This window comes from Taudactylus pleione, unplaced genomic scaffold (genome assembly GCF_031769625.1).
Source record: "Taudactylus pleione unplaced genomic scaffold, aTauple2 ptg000456l, whole genome shotgun sequence".
Taxonomy (NCBI): Eukaryota; Metazoa; Chordata; class Amphibia; order Anura; family Myobatrachidae; genus Taudactylus; species Taudactylus pleione.
In genome coordinates, this window is record NW_028284858.1 from 461,768 (window position 1) to 476,688 (window position 14,921).

At 41.7% G+C, this 14,921-nt stretch overlaps 1 protein-coding gene across 1 annotated transcript in view; it reads left to right on the forward strand.

Moving 5' to 3' along the window:
• RNF213 (ring finger protein 213) overlaps nucleotides 1-14,921 on the forward strand; it is a 282,285-nt gene that overhangs the window by 109,677 nt on the left and 157,687 nt on the right. The gene's annotated exons all lie outside the window — the stretch shown is intronic.

The following is a 14,921-nucleotide window of genomic DNA, read 5'->3' on the forward strand; positions in this document are numbered from 1 at the left end:
CCATCCAAGGTTTTCCCTTTTTGCAATTCTAAAATTTCCGTGGTATTCAGCGGAAACGGCACCAACCCTACGTTATGCTGTCCCTGTGGCACATGTGAACACACCCAGCAATCAGTTTGATTTAACACTTTACCTACCATGCTATGATAATCCTCTAAAGGATACCCACCCCAGTACGGATTATATTTAGGTTGGCACTGTTGGATACAGTTCTCATCAACGAGGGACCCACAAAGCTCACAAATACAGGAATCTTCAGACGATAAACCTCCACACCTTCCCCGAGTATCCGGAATGACAGCTCTCTTAACAATAACAGTACTAAGATTGGTCAGACACTCCCCTGATTGGCATTGCACTCCTCCTGACTCCATTCCATCAGCACTGCCATCAGCTCCCGTTTCCTCAATCGGTCCCCGATCACAGACACTGGATATCCCCGAACTGATCAGGATGGTGAACACTCTAAAAGAGAATATGAAAATGAACACAGCAGGCCTGTCCATTGTCACAGCAAGATCTGCAAATTTCTCTCAGTTCAGGTATATCACTACAACCTGTTCAATCCTCCCGGAACAAGCTCGCGATTGACAGGTCCATGCTATCAGCTTTGTCTCCGACTTCTTTCTCCACCGGTTGATTGACCTTTTTGCAGTGAGTGGAATGGACCCAGGTATCTCTCTCGGCCACCTTCAAAGATGTAGTACTCGTCAGCAGCACCTGGTATGGACCTTCCCACCGATCAGTCAAACAACCTGAATGCAAGAAATTTCTGATCATAACATATTCTCCTGGTTCAACATCATGACAGTTAGTTTCAAGCATATCATTAGACAACAATTTCAGTTTCTGCTGCTGTTGCTTTAACTTCTTACTCATTGATATAAGATACTTTACAGTTACCTCGTTGTTACCCTTCAAGTCTTCCTGTGGACTTATAATCAAATTAGGTTGTCTACCGAACAATATCTCAAATGGGGACAAATTTAGAGGGGGTCTAGGAGTGGTCCTTATGCTATGTAGGACCAAAGGTAATGCTTCTGGCCATCCTAGTCCAGTCTCTGCCATAATTTTACTTAATTTATTTTTAATAGTCCCGTTCATCCTCTCTACCTTGGCACTGGCTTGTGGTCGGTAGGGGGTATGAAGTCGGCTATTAATACCCATCAGCTTACACATATTTTAAAAAACATCACCTGTGAAATGAGTACCCCTGTCACTCTCGATGATTTTAGGGATACCGTACCTGCATACAAATTCCTGGACTATTTTCTTGGCAGTAAACGCAGCAGTATTAGTGGCCGCTGGGTAGGCCTCAACCCAGTTAGAAAATACATCGGTGCACACTAATACATACTTAAGGTTCTTGCAGAGTGGTAATTGGATGAAATCAATTTGTATCACCTGAAAAGGTCCATCAGTCGGTGGAATGTGGGACGGTTCGGTAGGGATTGCTTTCCCTATGTTCTTCCTTAAGCAGACAGGACATTGCTATCTTTTCTGCTGGTGCCCACCAGTATGCCCTCACCAACTTGCACATACCTTGTTTTCCTAGATGAGTCAGACCATGTGCTGCCTCAGCCAGGCTGGGGTAATATGCTTTGGGGGCAACTGGTTTACCTTGTCCGTCCCTTCAGAGCCCGGAGGACTCTTGCCCACATCCCTTGGACTTCCAAATGGATTTTTCCTGAATTGAACACAAATTTTGCATCTCAAGTAATTTCAGCATATCAATTGTTTGGAAAGACATAATTTTTTCAGTTGGAGAAAACATTTTCAACCCTGCTGCCCATTTTGCAGCCTCATCGGCCCTGTTGTTGCCTAGTGACACCGGGTCATCCTCACATGTATGGGCTTTACACTTAATTACTGCCACTGTTTTGGGCAGTTGGATTGCTTCTAAAAGATGTTTTATGTGTCGGGAGTGTGCAACTGGTGTGCCTGCTGCTGTCATAAAATTTCTCAGACGCCAAAATCGTGCACCACCCCGAACGCATACCTCGAGTCAGTGTAAATGTTAGCAGATTTGCCTGCTGCCAGTTCACACGCTCTAGTTAGTGCTACTAACTCTACCACCTGGGCTGAGTGAGGAGGACCAAGAGGTTTAGCTTCTATGATGTCCCGAGTCATTTACAACAGCATAACCTGTACATAATTCACCTGTGTCTGTTTGTCTATGACAACTCCCATCCGTATAAGAAGTCACATCCACATTCTCTAAAGGTGTGTCATGTATGTCAGGTCTAGCAGTAAAGGTCTGATTCAGATATGTCATACAATCGTGCATATCATTATGTCCACTGAACTCACCTCTCGCCAGCAACTCTTCTCCCTCCACCCTTTGTACATCATGTACATATGGTAGATACGTTGCTGGATTCAGCGTGCTGCAATGTTTAACAGTGATGTTTGCGGGTGCAATTAGGGCTAATTCCCATTTGGTAAACCTAGCTGAAGAGACATGTCTGGTTTGAGCTGAGTTCAACAGAGCAGATACAGCATGGGGAGTGTAGACAATCATATCATGGCCCAGTACTACGTCCTCACTTTTACTCACCAATAGAGCGGTAGCTGCTACACTTCTTAAACAAGTAGGGAGTGATCTTGCTACCGTGTCCAATTGCGCACTGTAGTATACTACGGGCCTACTGGCATCACCATGTTTTTGTGTAAGGACACCTGCAGCACAACCATCGGCTTCCGTACAATACAAATCAAAAGGTTTTTCATAATCGGGTATTCCCAATGCAGGAGCTTTTGTCAGGCTATCCTTAAGATTAAGGAAAGCCTGCTCTGATTCCTCTGTGTGTATGACACGATCGGGGTTTGAGGAAGAGACTAATTCCTGTAAAGGCAAGGCCAAAATAGAAAAACCTGGGATCCACATTCAGCAATATCCACACATTCCCAAGAAGGTACGAATTTGCTGTTGATTCTGCGGCAGTGTCATGTTTTGTATGGCCTGGATTCTATCATTTGTAAGATGTCGTAACCCCTGGGTTAGGCAGTGTCCCGAATATTTTACTCTGGATTGGCACGGCTGTAGCTTGTCCTTAGCCACCTAGTGACCTGTATGCGAGAGATGAAGTAACAAAAGTTTAGTGTCATTCAAACATGGCATAAACGAGTCAGAACATAGCAATAAATCGTCCACATATTGGATTAGAACAGATCCATTGGCAGGTTGAAGAGATTGTAAACAGTCGTGCAATGCCTGGGAGAAGATACTGGGGCTGTCTATGAAACCTTGGGGCAATCGTGTCCATGTATATTGCACACCTCTGTATGTAAATGCGAATAGGTACTGACAGTCAGGGTGGAGAGGCACAGAGAAGACAGCAGAACAGAGGTCAATGACAGTGAAATGGGTTGCATTTGGTGGGATTTGCACCAGGATGACAGCTGGATTTGGCACTACAGGGAATTGGCTCTCTACTACCTTATTAACACCTCTAAGGTCTTGTACCAGCCTATAACCCCTCCCACCACTCTTCTTTACTGGAAAAATTGGGCTGTTGGCTACACTAGCTGTACGAACTAAAATTCCCTGTTGCAATAATCGCTCAATTATTGGAAACACCCCTAATTCTACCTCCTGTTTTAGCGGGTACTGGGGATTTTTTGGAGCTTGCCTACCGCTTTTTAAGTTTACCATTACAGGGCTTACGTTTGCCATTAATCCATTGTCCTGTCCATCCTTAGTCCAAAGAGAATTTGGGATTTGGGACATTTCATCTACCTGTGATGGATTTTCTTTTAAAACAGTAGAGTGATACATTATCCTTAGAGGAGTGTCTAACATATCCCGCACCTCGTATACCATTCTCTCTGGGATATCTAGAAATACACCATCAGGGGTGCAATATATAACACATCCCATTTGGCATAACAAGTCTCTTCACAGCAGGTTAGTAGGGGTCGCAGCAGCCAGAAGAAAAGAATGTCTGGTATGCAACGGCCCAATAGTAACCTCTGTGGACTTTGTTAAATGATAACGTTCCACTTTACCTGTTACACCCATTGTTGGTACTGTCTCGTTGGTCACCTGTAAATTAACGGGAGATTTCATCACTGACCTGGTCGCCCCTGTGTCTACAAGAAAAGGATATTCAGTACCAGCTACATCAACCATCATGACCGGTTCTTCCCTAGTACTTCCCGTTAACCTGACTATCTGTAGACTACAGGTATGACCTGACCCCTAGCGTTGGCTACCATTCTCCAATAAGGCATTTACAGCCACAATTGGAGCTGGTGCCTATTGAACATTTGCTGGTCTCTGTGCATATCCCTTATGGGGATATCCAGATCTCCCCTGATTTGGGATTCCTACTCGTTTTACTGTACAATTTCTACTTAAGTGTCCTGTTTGTTTACAATTAAAACATGTCCGTGATTCAGATGAAAACGTGTTGTTGTGAGGTTTGAGCAGAGGGTAAAGGTGGTGGAGATGGGTAAGGATAGGGAGGGTAAGGGTATTGTGGGGGATATGAGTATGGGATCTGTGGTTGTATTGGGTTTGCGGAATAGAGCTGTGTTTGTTGCTGTGTGGGGTTAGTGAGGGCAGGTGTAAGTGTGCGTGCAGGTGCGAGTGTGTCTATTGGCTGTGATGTTACCGTCATTCATTCCAGAGCTTGGATACTGACAGCCATTAGTTTTTCACTCTGGATCTCCCTCTTTTTTGAGATGTTTTTATCATGTTCTATGGCAGACTCTATGAGCTTATCTATTGTAAGTCCCCTCCAGCCAGGCTGTGAGGTCTGAACCCGAGTCTTTAGGTTCTCCTTCAGACCGTCCATGAGTACCGTGACTATCATTCCCCTGTGGTGATTGCTATCTTTAATATCTTCTATCCCAGTGTACTGGGTGATAGCCTGCAGAGCCCGGTCGCAATAATCTTCTGCAGTTTCACTCTCCTTTTGCTTGATTGTGAAAATTTTGTTCCAGTTAACTACTACTGGAAAATATATACCCAATTGAGTCACAATGCGGGAAATGTTACCTTGGTTTACTTGGTCTGTTAAGGGAACGTCGCCATCCAATACACAATCCGTGATAAATTTTGTCACGTCGGTATTGCGTGGCAAACAGGCCCTTAACACCACATGCCAATCTTTATTCGTTGGCTCATGTGAACTACCCAAATTTCTCAAAAATCTTTGACATTTGGCTAGTTCCTTTTTGGGATCGGGGAAATCATTTATGATGGAATTTAGTTCTGCTCTTGTCCATGGACAATGCATTACTACTTCCCTCGTGGACACTACACCGTTTGCATCCGCATTTCCATTCGGAACAGTTATCGTCCGAATGGGATGCAGACCGGTAGCGTTGCTACCTCTGACCTGGTTACCTGGCTGGGGTTTAATCTGCTGCTACATATGGTATTAACAACTTCCTCTACGGGTGCAGAGTGTGTTAACACTTCCCTTGCTGTTACCGATGGAGATGGCGGCACCACCCGTGATTGTGGTGATGCAGCATCTATCATTTGCACAGCATGGGAAATGGCAGACATTACAATAGGCTCACCATCCACATCATAAACATTTTCTTTATGGTTACTTAAGAGGGGCTACAAATTGCTTGTTACATTTTTATGGGTATTTTTGGTAACTGTACTTGCACCTCCATCCACATAAGGTGGGGGAGGTGAGCGTGAACTGCTGGCAATACTCTCCAGAACGCTACCTTGCCGCACGTGCGCGCCAATTTGCGGCTCGCCCGTATTGCAATTTAGCGTCGCGGATGTATTTTCTGGCAATGCGCTCGCAACGCTAGTTTGCGTCGCTTGCACATTTTTAAGCCACGCATCCCCTTCATGCTGCCACAATTTTAAACATTCAAAATATTTGACCTTTTTTTCTCGGGAGCGCATCAGACTGATGTGATCCCGGACGTTATCTAATACATCCTTATCAAAACTACCAATTCTGGGAAACGGTCTAACACTCTTCATCGTCATTTTAAACCATACATCACAATACCTTATTGCATAAGTACCGTACTTAGTATGCGTAAAACGACGTCCGATCCGATCGGCGCCTCCATTAGCAGCACATCATTTTCTAACATCTCTACTGTTTGCATGGCTCCCATTCTGAGACAAAATCCTATGCTTTTCAATACAGGTTTAAACTGGTGAAAGACAATCAAGATACTTTCACTTACCTGTGGACGATTTAAGTCGGCGGCGCCCACACACCTGGATAAGATTTGAAAAAGGCAACTTCCACACCCGGATAAGATTTAGTAAGGCAACTTCCACACCTATGGGAGTTTATATGTCGGCCGCTCCCACGCACCTCTCTACAACAAAGACAACATGTACACCTGCTACTGTGTAAAGAACGGTAAAGCTACTTACCGAGCGGCTAGACTAACCCTTGCACCTAGCCCTTAAGGATCATACGATACCCTTAACTTTGTTCAACAAATGTTCACTGTTACACACTTTTTCCTGCGCAGAAAAATAAACGTTAACCCAGATATTGATAACAATTGAAAAATTTAAACCTCAACGGCTTTGTTAAAACATGTGGCAGCAGAACCGGAAGTGCGTATACGCTATTGTGTGACCAACCGCATACACAATAATGCGACTACCGCACAACCGTATAATTACTTTTTAGCTGCGTACGCAAAAATGCGTTTTTACTGCACGCAAAACTGCGACTCAACCGCGTACTCAATACTGCGGCACCCCTACTAAACGTTAGGTTCTACCAACAAAGGAAAACAAACTTTTTCCTTTCTTGTCCCTGGATTCTAGTCAGCTTCCTTTGCTCACACGAAAACGGATAGCGATCTATCAGCACAAAGCGGTTACAGGAAAACCCTGCATGTGGCCACTCCACCCTTTGCTGAGATATAGATAGCCGTATGTGCTGTGTGAGTAGGTAAGCGACCTCACTACTACGAGCCCCCAACTAACGATACTGGATCAGAACCTCTATATACCCATGCCTATACCTTCTAAAATCCTACCTATAAACCTCTAAGAATGACGCTAATTTGCGTACGCAGTCATACAGTAAATAGAGACTCCAGACTTAGAACATGTGGTTCCAAAGCACAAAGTATTATTCAAGTAAAAGTACAGTCAGTTACACGCTATTGATCCAGACACAATTAGACGCAAAGGAAATATACAGACCCAAGTACAGTATTCATACGCAGCGCTTCCGGACCAGATGATAGGCATCAGCAAGAAACCCCGTTGTCATTCAGCATTCAGCAAGAAGACTAAGAACCCAGCGTTTGAGCACACATATTTATACCCCCCCCAGAATAGAACGAACAATAGAGAAGTTTGTTGCTGATGTCATTGGTTCCCAGGGGAGAAGCATCTGTTACAGAGCATTTAACAGGCTGGTTCAAATAGACTCTCCCTGCCTCTAACAGCTGGGGGTCTTTCCCTCCCACCCCCAATGCTGCATCCTAACAGTTCATAAAATATACATTTTGTTGCTTGTAGTCTCTGCGGTCCATAAGTTGAGAATGCATGATGCGATCTCCACACCGATAGTACCGGAATTCTGTTGAAAGAGTACGCATCAATACGAACCCAAACACTGCTTTCTTAGCATGTACAGAACCTTAGTTATCAAATATCTTTATTTGACAGCATTTAAACTAACTGAACCAACTTAAATCATATACTTTAAAGCTTACTAAACCTTATGTGTGAATATGTAATGTGTGGGTATGCGGGGTTTGATATAAGGACGCTCGTTAACTTGGGCAGATGCGTGCGCATAAAGCTAATAAAACAGCGGTTTCATACAAAGTCCTATGCATTCGCTAATATGCGACCAGTTAACAGCGCAATTGTGCGTATTAATGTGTGTATGAGAAATGGTGAAAGATGCAATCCCATGTTGCTAATAGTAATATCGCCACATGTACTAAAGTGTGTTTATCTAAAATGGCGCTTAGGCGGCCATTCGCAAAATGGCGTCTTGCGATCTTATTTTCTAAAATGGCGTCTTGCGGCCAGTAGCAAGATGGCGTTGCTGCGATCCAATTTTAAATAGATCTTGTCTCAGCCAATTATCCAGCTTCGACAACTTGCATGTAATGTAATCTCTGTGGAAGTGACTTAGTGTGCAGCGGTCATGCTCCTGCCAGGCTAGCAGGATATTGATGGTGATTCTGTGTGTTACTACATTTGCATTACTTCTCTGTACACACCCAGGACACAGCTAAAGTTGTATTGAGGGAGAGGAGGTGCAAAGTTTAGAGAATCAGTGGGGGGGGGGGGGGGGTGGAAGGCACATAGTGTGCGGCGGTCATTCTCCTGCCAGCTAGCAGGATATTGATGGTGATTCTGTGTGTTACTGCATTTGCATTACTTCTCCTCTGCACACATCTAGGATACAGCTAAAGTCCTATTGGGGGAGATGAGGTGCAAAGTGTTGAGAATTGGGCGGTAGATGGTGTAGAGAAAATCGGAAAGAATGGATAGTGCATTTTGGAGAGAACAGGGTGTGGAGTGGAAAAAAAACAGAAAAGCGAATGCATAGTTGGGAGAACCAGTCAGCGTTGGTTCACAAATTGGCTTGAATTTTTTAAAATTCATAACATAAGCACTTAATTTATCACTTTACCAAATACCAGTGGCATATTTTGTTTAGTATCACTTTGACACTTAAGAATATGCTGCCGGTATTTAAGATAACTTACCTGTCTGGAGAGGTCCAGAGATGACCACTTCCTTGGTGCTGTCTTTTGCTGAGTTCCAAGCAACCTACTGGTGCCGGCGATGGGTTGCTGAACAATGTGCATACGTAACGAATGTCTTTGCATGCGTATTGGGCTTCAACTTGGCAGGGACTCAGCGGGCCGTGCCGCTAGCGCCATCTATATAAGGCATAAGCTATACAATAATAAACAGTGATAAGCTAAGTTTACCACTTTTTTGTAAATACTAGACTGAAGTCATAACCCTTTTTGCGAGTGTTAAACGGGTTATTATTCTTTATGAAATGGAGCCCTCAATGTATAAGATCCTGGAAACAAGCAGGGATCCGGTGTGCAGGTTTATGCTGGGTGCAGCGCAACTATTTGTACTATCCTGTGTGCAAATTTTGGGAATCGTTATGTAATGTCGACAGTCAGGATCCGAGCTGTCAGAATTCCGACACCAGGATCCCAACAGGGTTAGCAGACCGACACTTGTTGGTCGGTATGCTAACCTTCCCCCTCCCCATACCCTAACCTCCCCCCTAGTGCCTAAACCTAACCTCCCCGCACCTTAAACCTAACCCCGCTCCCTAACCTTCCCCCCTCACCCTGCTACGTACCTTCAGCCGCCACAGTGCCGACGTGCTGACAGTGCCGCAAGTGTGCAGCTTAAAACGCACAGTCAATTTATAATCCAGAGACCCCTCTTTCACTCAGACCCCACTACTAGTTTATAAGACATAAAATCACTACAGTATCTAAGACATGAAATCACTATAGTACAGTACAGTGTTTGAGCGCCGCAGCTCGGACAGTGCCACAAGAGTGCAGCATAAAACGCAGTCAGTTTGTAATCCAGAGACCCCTTTTTCACTCAGACCCCACTACTAGTTTCTAGTCATGAAATCACTTAAGTACAGTACAGTGTATGAGTGCCGCACACCACTTTCTTGAGCACATAGCGCATCAGCCTACTGCTAATGCACTGTGTGTCGCTGCTGACTGGTTCCACTGGGTATGCGCAGTTTGTTATATAGAGACACGTCTTTCTGGGCTGAGATTTATAGTTCAGTGATGCTTTTATACAGTGCCCTTCAAACCCAACTGTTAATTTCTAAGGAATGTTATCACTGTGTGAGTGCCGCATATCCCTGCAAAACAATGTACTGTAGCACATCGCATGGAATGGCAGCAACTTTTCTAAAATGAGGTGTGCATGTTTCTAGCACTGTAATAATGACGGCAGAACACATGTATAATTTGTTTTTCAAAAGTGTACTCAGAACTCGCACACTGAATGATGTAATCATTTATTACACACTCAATTACAGCTCTTGATTGATGACAACTATAGCGTACCGAATGACTGCTTCAGTCAGCCATTGAGCGGGTGGTAATACAGACATTGCATTGTCTTTTTTACACATTCGCAGTGCAGTTTAGGAAAAGCGACATTTGGTGGACAGACACTTGTACTACACTCTCCGACTTTTCCAGTGCTTCAGTACGTTATGATGGGACTCCATACGCTACAGCATAACACGACTCATATGGAGCAACAAACTAGCTGGACACATTTGTACATACTCAGGTGCAAACAAATACATATCATACTGGTGCGTCCTAGTCGTATCGTATTGTGACTTAGGCGCATTTTCGCCGCTAAGGAGGACAGGGTGCTTTCTGCCTTATAGAAATAGGCCAGGGCACGGAGCCCTGCTAAAACAGCCTAGCCGGATCTCTAACACTATTTGTGTGTGTGTGTGTGTGTGTGTGTGTGTGTGTGTATGTATGTATGTGTATATATATATATATATATATATATGTGGGTGTGTATATATGTGTGTATATGTTTACATATATATATATAATCATTGGCCGACATAGCCGTGTTTTTGGTTACCTAGGTTGCAAGTGTCTCATAGAGTGAAAACATGCTAGGTACACACTGCAGTGATTAATGAAGGACGGAACGATCATTCGGTTCGTCTTTTATTAACATGCTTAGCGCCGCATGCGATATCGTCTGGGTTGATATGCAGCGGGAGTGCGCATATCATGCATACACGATATGCACAATTTGTCGTTCTGATTTGGGGAAATTTACTATTGAGACCATCAAAGTGGTGACACCAATAACTACATATTTAATATGAAGTATCACTAATAGATATACAATAAGAAACTTTTTGTTCTATAAGCGTTATGACATATCTGATGTCGAATCTGACTGGTGTTTATATCCCTTGTACTTATGATGTTACTAATCATTGAAGATTAAATATCTATGTTTGTCTAAATTACCTATTAAATAGGTTTTACTCTTACCTGATATATCTGAGGGAACAATTTGGTAGGCAAGCAAATGTTTACCCTTTAATACCCTGTTCCTTACTATACTGTACGTGCTGTAAAAAATAAACTTCCACTACTGAATGAAATCTATTGGATGCTGCATTACACACCCCTCATAGAGATTGGCTGAAAAAATGCACTATTAACACTAACAAGGAGGAAGAGACGGAAAGCTCGGCAGGAGGTAGAGGGCATCCTTGTTGGATGATAGTCACGTGACCAGAGCTTAGATACTGATTGGCCCTTTCAAATTAATTTTTGGGCTCTGCTTGTACTTGTACTCACTACCTGACTACACAAGCTAAATGTTGTTCATGCACTTATAAAATACAACCTCAACTAAAATTGTCGCATCAATTTTTACACAGCTGGTATTAAGTGGTGTAATTGTTGTTTTATGTCTGGTTTAATCCTGTGTTCATTTTTTTTTTTTTTTTACGGTCTGCCGTTATTGGCTCAATACGTATTTTAAATTGAGATTATTATTATTCTAAATAATGTTAATAATAATAAACAATATTTTTAATGATATTTGGAGTCTGTAATAAGGAGCTGATCCATATTTCCTCTCCGGAGGACATTGTTATTTACCAACTGATAGATTCCTCTAGAAAAAAAATATTGCTGGATTTTATCCTAAAAAGAAATTTATTTAAATGGGTGTTGTCTGCTGTTGATTTTAAACATGTAGACACAAAAAACCATATGAAGCACAAAAGAAACGTCTGCACAAATTCAAATTCTGTAAGTACCATAAATTTGTACTTCTTAAACAGTTCCCGTAAAGAGAAACATAACAAACAAGAGGAAAAAGCATTGTCTTGTATGGCTCACAAATTGTATATATAATATAAGTCTCAATAAAATATATCCAGCGAAATATGATTAAAAGACAGCATACATAGAAACACTTAAGTACAAATTGTGTTGATAAAGAATAGAAATGTGAATTAAAAGCAAAGACTCACTGTGTCTTGTTTATGCTTACAAAATATAGTAAATGAGATTACTCAACACAAGCCTATAGCTCAATAAGTTGTTATAAGGTTAGAGCAGAACCCTTTATTAATTGGTTATTACAATCACGGTACAAATATTCACCTGTGTTTGTGATATAAAATGTGAATACAAGATAGGGTTGGATATAGGTATAAATGCATCCGGAAATAGTAATGTTTATCTGACCAGACAGATTATAAAATTGTCTATGTTAGAACATCGGACAGAAAAATAATTATCTCTACATCACTGAGGTTTATTAATTAGTAATTTATATCATATTAGTACTTAGACACATTGTTTATCCCACATTTAGACTTCAAGGACAAATATAATAGTTTAGCTCTTCAGCAAATATAATTGCAATATTTGAGTTCATTAAGTTTTTAGCGGCGACACTGGTTTATTCGCAGATAATGATAATTGTGAAACCAGACCGGTCATCGAATTCTGTTGTCTGACTGTGCTAACAATCCTCTTAAATACCAGAGAAATTAATCCCTATATCACTGTTCTTGAAGAGGTTTATCAATTAGCAATTGTTGTCATATTAATACACACACTATCACACACACAAGTGTCCATCTCATCATTAGACTTCAAAAAGCATAATAATTCTGCTTTTTTAGCAAATGTAATCATAGGCAAACGCAGGGGGGGTTTCCATCTGCCTGGAAACCCCCCTCTCCAGCCCACACCATGACCACAATAGAAATAGTAATAAAATTGAATTTTACTGAGAAGAACATGCAGCGCTAGTATCATAAAATATATAGCACCACCTGTGGAACTTTTAACATGTATCAGCAAGTAATAAATACACCTGTGTACCAATTAGGGGATTTGGAAAACATGCACTGTTAGGGATGCACTGCTACAGAGCCCAATATTTACATATATGTCCAGGGCAGTGCTAGGTTATTCTGCTGCTCCCCCAGACTACTGTGATCTCTGGTCCTGTATATGCTGGAATTATGACACACAATACACTTTGTATGATGCATATTAAAGCTGGATAAGTGCTAATTATGCCCTATTCATGGACTGGCCACACTCTAAAATCAAGCATTTGGAAACCCCCTTCTAGAAACCCTGCATTTGCCACTGGTAATCGCAGTATTTAGCAGATGAAGTCTTTAGCGGTAGAGATATTAAAGTTCTGCCAGTTAGCGGTTAAAACCACAATAATTTACTGCACTATTAAATTGTTTATTAGTGGAAAATGTCACAAGATACAGTAATAGATACACATTAATCTGTCTGGTTGTTCTAATGTGTATGACAGGCTGATTCATTGCCTAACCCTTAATATCCAATAAGTATATTTGTTCAAGTTCGTGCAACTGGATACATAGTTTTATAATAATATTACATATATCACATAATGTAACATTGATATATTATTGAAATCCCGGCTGTCGGCATGTGGAGATCAGAATGCCGGCGCCTAAATCCCGACGTTAAGTAGTAGGGTTAGACACTAGGGGAAACGTTAGGGTTAGGCACATGAGGGGGGAGGTTAGGGTCGGGGGTAGGATTAGGATACTTACCTACAGGAGTCGGTATCCTAACCCTGTCAGGATGCCAACATCGGATATTTATATACGAGAATCACTCGTATATAAATATATGAGTGATTCTCCTTATTGTTAGGAATAAATGAATGTACAAATCTTTGTCACTATCGTTCACTTGTCTATTCTAAATACATCCGATATTACACATTTTCAAGCTGGGTTGATGTTCACATGAATTTGGGTTTATTTCATGTGTAAGCCATTCTCTATTTGTTCATTGCAATTAAAACATCATATATAAATCTGCCCAGTATATTGTACATTTGTATATTTAGTAAAATGACAGTAACATTCTCCGCAACAGCGAGTTTAATATTGGTGATCTGTATGCAGACTGATTTACAATGCTCATTGCAATTAAAGATTCACATGAAGATGTCTTTAGGTTTATTTTGTTGTTATATTCGTATAATGTTTGACTGCACATTTAAAGGGTATCCGGTCTATAGATTGACAGTAAAAAGGTCGACAATGTCTAGAATAGATAGACACCAGATGTTAGACAGCCAAATGCCGACATGGTCAAAAGGTCGACACAAAAATGTTTTTTTGTTAGGGTTAGGCACTTACCCCGACGGTTATCGTTAGGCACTAGAAGGGATGGTTAGGGTCACACACCTAATCCGACGGTTAGCAATTAGCACCAGGAGGGAGGGTTAGGGTGAAGATTAGGGGTAGAGAAAAAAAAATGTCAAGCATTTTTCGTGTTGACCTTCTGTCCCTGTCAACCTATTGACTGTCTAACATCTGGTGTCTACCTAGACCTTGTCAACCTTTTTACTGTCTATCAATCCACACTCCATTAAAAGATCAGCATTGGCGTTCATAGTAATGAGGAACTTAATGGGTTAATTATAGCAGGATATCCTGCTTAGTACAATACAGTAGCTGCCAAAGTGTTCTAAAAAAAAAAACTGCATCAGTCTGAATGGTGAGGCAATTAGTGGATTAGTTAGTAACAGAGACTGGTTTGTCTGATCAGTCTCTTAATAAGAAAGTTGTCAATTTGTTAGTTTTATATCATATGCGGTCCTCAGGCTGACCATATCTGAGACTGAGGCAATTGGTGGGTTGGTGAGTGATAGACTCTCGTTTCTCTGAAAACAAGATCTATGTCAGTTTATCAGTTTAATTTCATATGCAGTACTCGCAGGATAACACACATTCTAACTGCACTAACGCAGTACACATTTACACGCACATTTGGTTTGTAGCATGTTACCACACAGCAAGTGGTCACCAACAGCCATTTCGCAGGTTAAGCTTTTGTTTGTTACCTGACAAACAAACATGTAAATATGCTCT